Source organism: Elaeis guineensis, chromosome 11 (genome assembly GCF_000442705.2).
Source record: "Elaeis guineensis isolate ETL-2024a chromosome 11, EG11, whole genome shotgun sequence".
NCBI classification, from domain to species: domain Eukaryota; kingdom Viridiplantae; phylum Streptophyta; class Magnoliopsida; order Arecales; family Arecaceae; genus Elaeis; species Elaeis guineensis.
In genome coordinates, this window is record NC_026003.2 from 17,133,873 (window position 1) to 17,141,003 (window position 7,131).

The 7,131-nt window shown below is 36.3% G+C and overlaps 1 pseudogene; it reads right to left on the bottom strand.

Moving 5' to 3' along the window:
* Nucleotides 1–1,021: 1,021 nt before the first annotated feature.
* Nucleotides 1,022–7,131, bottom strand: part of LOC140850821 (probable serine/threonine-protein kinase PBL21) — a 20,770-nt pseudogene continuing 14,660 nt past the window's right edge.

The window sequence follows — 7,131 nt, forward strand, 5'->3', positions numbered from 1 at the left end:
TTTTCTTTTCTTTTTCTTTTCTTTTCCTTCTTCTTCTTTTCTTTTTTTTCTTTTTCTTTTCCTCCTCCTTCTTCTTCTTCTTCTTCTTCTTTTTCTTTTTCTTTTTCTTTTCTTCTTCCCGTGGACTTGTTTTGGACTGAAACAGGGGACCTTGAGGTCCCCTCGTTGAGTGGCCGACCGACGGCGTAGCCGGCATGGGGCGGCCATCGGCAAGAGGAGAGACGATCCGCGGCAAGAGGAGGCCAAACTGATGGTCGACAGTGACCACCGGCGATGAAAAAATGGCAAAAAAAAAGATTCTTCCGCAACAAAATCCGACGACTCCGGTTGCCGGCGAACGTGCACATCGGCACGGTAAGGAATGGGGAGAAGAGAGGAAGAGGAGGAGGCTTACCTCCGTCGCCGGCGAAGCTTTTCCGACGAGAAATTGGACGGCACAGCGACGGATCTCCGTGAAAAATTTCCGACGATTGCCGCCGTTTTGCCCCGAGATTTTTTGATAAGAAGAAGGGAGAAAGATCTCCCCTTTAAATAGAACCAAAGGAGAGGAGTTTGACTCCTCTCCGGTGAGGTTTCCGACTCCGATTAGGAGCCGGTCGGGAGAAGAAGACTCCCTGTGGGAGTCTTCATAATTTTTTTTTTTTGTTTGTTTGGGCTGGCTGGGCTATCACAGTTTTCTTCCTGCAAAATTCTGGAGCAAGCATCTCTGTACACACATACAGCGTTAACATATATTCAGTATTCAATTGAAATAGAGGTGTTCAGCAAAGCCTGAATTCTGAACAATGTCTCAAAATCCACTGGCATCATCCCCAAGCCAATCTAAAAGCTCTGCCAATTCAACTTGTCCAACCTGAAAACCTAGGCATTCAGAAATACTATGAAAGACATCAGAAAAACATTTTTCTTCCTCTTGTTTCCATCTGATGGTGATTCTTGGATGTCTTCTGTAACTTTCATTTTCTTAATGAAGTTTGGTGGAGCTTGTCTCCACCAGAATAAAGACTTCAGAGAAGCAGACTTAGCACAAGCGGACAGAATCACCAGAAAAATCCGATATTAACTACAAAGAAAAATGCATTAATTGTAAACACAACTACCGAATAAAACAAAGAAAAAAATTAAATGCCATCAGTCCATTCTTTCTTCAAGAGTTCAATTAAAGACAATTTTCCTGTCTCCATTATCTTTAAGTGCAGCTGCAAGATCTGGATTGGAATTGCCTGTTATCAAATATCTTGCTGTTTCCATGCATGGAATAGCTTCAGATGTAAGTGCTAGCCAGGCCGACAAACCTCTGATAGACCCAGAATATAAATATAGATTGATTAAAATGTAAAAATTTGATGGCTAAAATAAAGGACAAGGTCAAAACATGGCTACATTGGATCAAAATTATATCTGATCCTTTTCTTTTCTACCTTGTTCTAAGCTATGCTGTAATGAAGTTGCATACCATGAACATGAAGACTGTATACGAGCACTATACCCCAGCTTGAAAATTGGAGGGCCTCCTTACAAGGTTGCGTCCTCTAGAGCATGTAAGAGCAGCCTCCAGTGAAGGTGAGGGTGGTGGAGGGGAGTTCATGATCTTGGAATCATGTTCTGGGATGTAGGGCTGAGATGCTATATGGTTGAGAGCAAACACAACATCACCCATGATGGGACGAACACGGGCATGATCCTGCAGACACATTGAGGCAACAACAACCAGGTGTTTGAAGGCACGCTTAGGGTAGCAACCTTGTAGCAATGGATCGGCCAGTTGTGTGAACCTCCGCCTATCGTTAAGAAAAGGACGTGACTGGAAGCAAAGAAACAACACCTTAAATCATAAGAAATAGAAAATAACTGAAATTTATAACGAGAATGAAAATAGTGAGTTAAAATCAAGCAGCATAGTGTGCTGACCAATTAAATTGCATATGCATGGAAAGATATACATGTCTTTTATGTTTTCCAGAAACTGACTCTATCATTCTTGTTCAAGTATTTTTATGTAATGAATGAATGGTCTATATGGATTCATCAGTTCATGAACATAGAATAGTCACATGGAAATTGGAACTGGGTCTTGCACACCTTTGACTTCAAGTCCTTCAGCTAGCTTTTAATCTTTTTGAATTACTACTGTAAACGGCATTTATCTTTGCACTAAAACTATAACTAGTTTCTAGAAGAACGCATTAAACTCTATATAAGATTTTAAAAAAAGCAGATCTGGTACCTGAAATGAAATCAACATTGTGAGTTTGACTGTGGAGAAAAGTAACCCTAATTCCCCTCCCTGTGCGACCCCCCCACCACCACCACCACGAGGAAAGGGAAAGAAAAAATAATGATGGGAAAAAGGAAAGTGGAGAACCAGATTTTTCATTTTGTTTACTTCAAAATATACATATTTCCTGCTACTAATTATGGGGGAAAAGAACAATCAAGAGGCCTGCTGCAGTTAAAACGATTGAACAGTTAGAATAGCACTTGAATTATGCTGCAGAGACATACCCATGTCATCAAATTCTTATCTCCTCCTGTCTTTGTAGAGTCAAATGCCCTTCGTCCAGTAATCAGCTCCAATAGAAGCATACCAAAGCTATAGACATCAGATTTTATGGTCAGCTTACCACTGTTAGCATATTCAGGGTCACAGTAACCATACGTTCCCATCACCCTTGTTGAGACGTGTGTGTTGTCACCAACAGGTCCAAGTTTAGCAAGTCCAAAATCAGAAAGCTTGGGGTTGAAGTCATTGTCTAATAAGACATTAGCAGCCTTCAGGTCACGATAGATAACAGGTGGATTTGCTACATCATGCAAATATGTGAGTCCTTTTGCAGCACCAACAGCAATCTTTATCCGTGTGTTCCAGTCAAGAGGTTGTTTTCCAGGTGATAAATCTGAGCATAAGCACTTGCTAGTCAACGAAAAGAACAATGATAAAGGTTTAAAATTAACAGAAAACTACATGCCATTGGTCCAAAAAAATCAGAATGTGGCACAAGCTTTCTGATCAACAACAATAAAGTGCAATATCACATTGTACTCCTTTGTATATAACCAAATAATTATTATTTCGTACAACATACTTTAATTCATGTATTTGAACAATGAATCATAGAATTAATGGAAAAGTTTTGAGGAAGGATGTATTTCTTTATATATTTGGTGCATAGTTAAGGTAGCGTTTATGAAGATACAGGTGACAGTGAAGACATATACAAAAGTAGCAATAGAATGAATAATTCATGAAAAAGTTGAGCAATCCTCCAACTATAGCAAAACAGTACCCTTGTAGTAAGTCAAGCAACTAGAACTCTTAGTTGTAGCATATTTACATATCTTAACATGGCCAACTAGCAAGATGCAATGATAGTAGGGTACTTTGGAAAATAAGATCTAAAAAATTAGATCAATCAAACATAAACTATGTTTTCATGGCTAATAGTCCATATGTTGCATGCAATTGTTGTACAATGGATCCAAAGCACCGGATTATCCAAACTCTTTGACAACAAGTGTGCATGACTTTAGCAGAGGCAACACATGTGAGAGACAGAAACACGAAATACAACAGAAACACAATGCAGGTATTAGGATATGAGTACAAAAAAAAAAGGTGTAGTGCAAAGCTCCCTTCTATAATATTTCTTGATGTTAAAATCAAAAGGCTAAATAAGAATTGAAATTTAAGAAGATACACAAAAAATACTTTTGAACATGCCATAACTAGTAATAGGAGTTATTCATAACCCATTATAGATAGACGTTTTCATCTAGATTGGTTTCAATGTCAAAGTTGAAATGCCTACATATCATTTGAAGTTTTCAAGAGGTTGCATGTACTTTTTTAAAGATCAATTCAACAGGTTTTCCCATAAAAATGGCGAAAACTGAATAAAACAACATAAGAAAAAAAACCAAGAGCTTAGCTTAGAAAGAGAGAGAAGAGTTGAGCTAGAATTTTGATGGTCGGATAAGAATCCAAACCCTGCCAATGCAATATTGAGGATGGGTCATCTAAAATGAAAATCCAAACCGGTCATCTTGATTTCCAATATAAAAGATGCAATTAGTGGACAGGATTAAATCAATTTCTGCAAAGACTACAACATAATTTCATGGTTTAGACTTGAGTCCTCTCTGTTAGATATAAAAATACAAGGTCTTAAAGATAAATATCAGTAGATAGAAACCTCAACAATCCTTGATAGGCAAATACTAAAGCCTTTGGTTGAAAGTAATCAACCAAAGTGAACAAAAGCAAGGGAAGAAGGGGGAAGGCATTAAAGTTAACTAGATTGGTTCTTCTTTGAAATTCGAAGGCTGGTAGAAAACAAAATATTTGGATGCCAAAGACCCACCTCATCTAACGGCTGGAATAATTAAAGGGAAAATCTTAAGGGAAGGCCTGAATGGTAGAATAAAGAGCAGCTACTAGTTGGGACGGCTGGTTGTTTTTTCTTTGTTTTCATCTTTCATTTTTTGCTTCCCATGGGATAGAGTTGGGCACTTCTTCAGTCTGTGGGATAGAGAAAGAAGCCAAGTGCTTCATTTGGAACCCCAAATACATGGGAAGGGAAGATGGTCAACCATATGCTGATTGACGTTAGTGATAGACAACTTTAAAAAATGGGCTGATTGGACATATAAACTACAATTGGTATCCAAACTTCATTTTTGGACCCAACAAACTCAAGAACCATAATTAGACCTACTAAAATGGTAAATAAATTGAGGGGCCCTAAATCCCTAAAATAGACCCCTGGAACTCAACAATAAACCAATCTGGAGCCAGAATTGGTCCCACAACACCTTTAAGAATCACCTTTCACTCCAGATGCACAAATCTAGACGAAGAGCATCAAATGTGTAAAAGAATGATAAATATATGTTTCACAGGTTTTTTCCCTAGATATGAAGTGGACACTTAAATATGGCACCAAGACATCTATCATGACAAAACATATTGTGGATTATGTGGATTGAAAACTCACTATTAATCATAATCTCCAGATCTTGAAACACATAAAAAATCATAATTCAGTATGATTCTAATGCTTAAACCATTACTTAAGACATTCAACCATATCTTTCCATCACAATTGTTTTCATACAACTGGTGTAACATAAGAAATCTCCAAAACATGTTATTTTTATGTTAATGTTGTATATAATGTCTAATGCTTTGAATTTTTCAATTTCGATAACCTATCATTGATTTGCACTGATAAGATTTGTAATTAAACAGAAATGGTAGGATCATGATTTTTTCAATCATGATTGTTTTTAAAGTTTTGTTGAGATTAGCAAAACCAAAAAATTGAGGCACTACAAATTTCGCATCACCAATATAAAACCAGGTTAGTTTTGGAGGACAAAGCTAACTTAAAAAGTTAAATTTTAGGTGTATTTGAGCCCAATTTAAAGCAATTAATTCAAAAGGACTGATCTTGATGTTTCGATTTAATACTTCTAATTAGTTTGCTTTTAGATAATGAATTAATTTTCTAATATAACATAGGTTTAGGAATGAGAAATGCTTAAAGGAAACATAAATGTTTTGAAATGTTTTGTTTTCTAACTGATCCAAACCAGAAACTGGCTATAGCCTAATGGCTGTGCCCCTTTCTAGTTCTACTAGGATGAGATTCGATATTCGAACATGGGACATAGTTCTTTAGGTGTTAGACATGTGTAGTTCTTCCATCATTTTTATGGCATGATCAATGGTGACCCCAACTATTATCCACAAAATAAATAAATACATGTTTGCATTTGTACAGAATTTAAAAATAAAAATCAACACAGATTAGTAATACATGTGTGTATACATATAGCATAAAAAAAATATTATTTCAGCACATTATTTTCCCGATGTTTTGCCAAATATGGTAAATGTAAAATAAGTTGTAATTGATTTTTTTGAACCTATGCCATTTCATCTAATTGATTAGGTTTTTGTTCATACTTTGCTAGGATGACCTCTAAATGTTATACATAAGATTTTAGTGGTTCAACACCTTAAAACTATAAGAATATTTAAATACAAAACAAAACCTTAACAAATTAGATATATCTCAGGATAGAAAAATGGATTAACTTTATTTTTTTAATAATTATACATTCTCCATTTCCTAAAATTTTGATGCCCAAAAACATTAGAAATTGCTAGACTTTTGAATCGAAATGTAACAAACAACATTTTTTAAAAAATCATGGCTAAGCATCACATGTTCATGTGCTTAAGCATTCAAGATCAGTAAAAGTGTCTTCTGCTATGAATCAGTTCTGCACATAACCATCTCCCAAAAACACCATAAATACGAAAACAAATGACAAAATGATGTTCATCAAGTTGATTTTAATCTGTGTTATTGAAAAAATAAAATCAAAGTCAATTTTGATTTTCAGAATTAGTTCATAGTACAACATTATCTGATATTCTGAAAATTTATCCTTTTGATAAAAAAAATGGCTAGCATGTTTCCACTCATAAACATGTACATATTTCCTTAGTTGTATGGCTAGAATCTCTATTTCTGACCTTAACTTTTGCCTAAAATTAGTCTACATTTAAAATCAACCCTAGCAAAGCACTTTTATTTATGCTCATTTTTTAAAGTCTTATTACTCATGGGTCAATCTAACAAAACCCCTCAAAAACCCAAATTTTGGAAATGAACTGAATTTCTAAAATTAATTTTCTGATGAAATGTTTTTAAACATTATTACATAGTGATCCAAAAATCATGTATAGTGCTTTTTGTTGTCTCTCACAATTTCCCAGTTGCATGCGAGGCCCTACACATATACACAGGAGTCATGATTATGGGTGGTCAGGAACACGGATCGTTGTGCTTGTACCAAGGTCCAAACCAATTACCTGGCAGCACAATTCGGTATTGCATCCATGTAGGGCCCATACGTACATAGCACAAAGAGTGGGGGAGAGGAGAACAGGAAAGAAGAAAATAGAGATAGAAAGGGCGGGAGGGAAAAGGAGAGGGACACAGAGAGAGAGAGAGAGGGTGAAGGCCAGTGGAGCACAGCACAACAAAAAAGAGAGGGCAGGGGAGAGGGAGAAGAGGAGTGAGGAAAAGAGAGAGATAGAGGGATAGGGAGGGAGGGAGA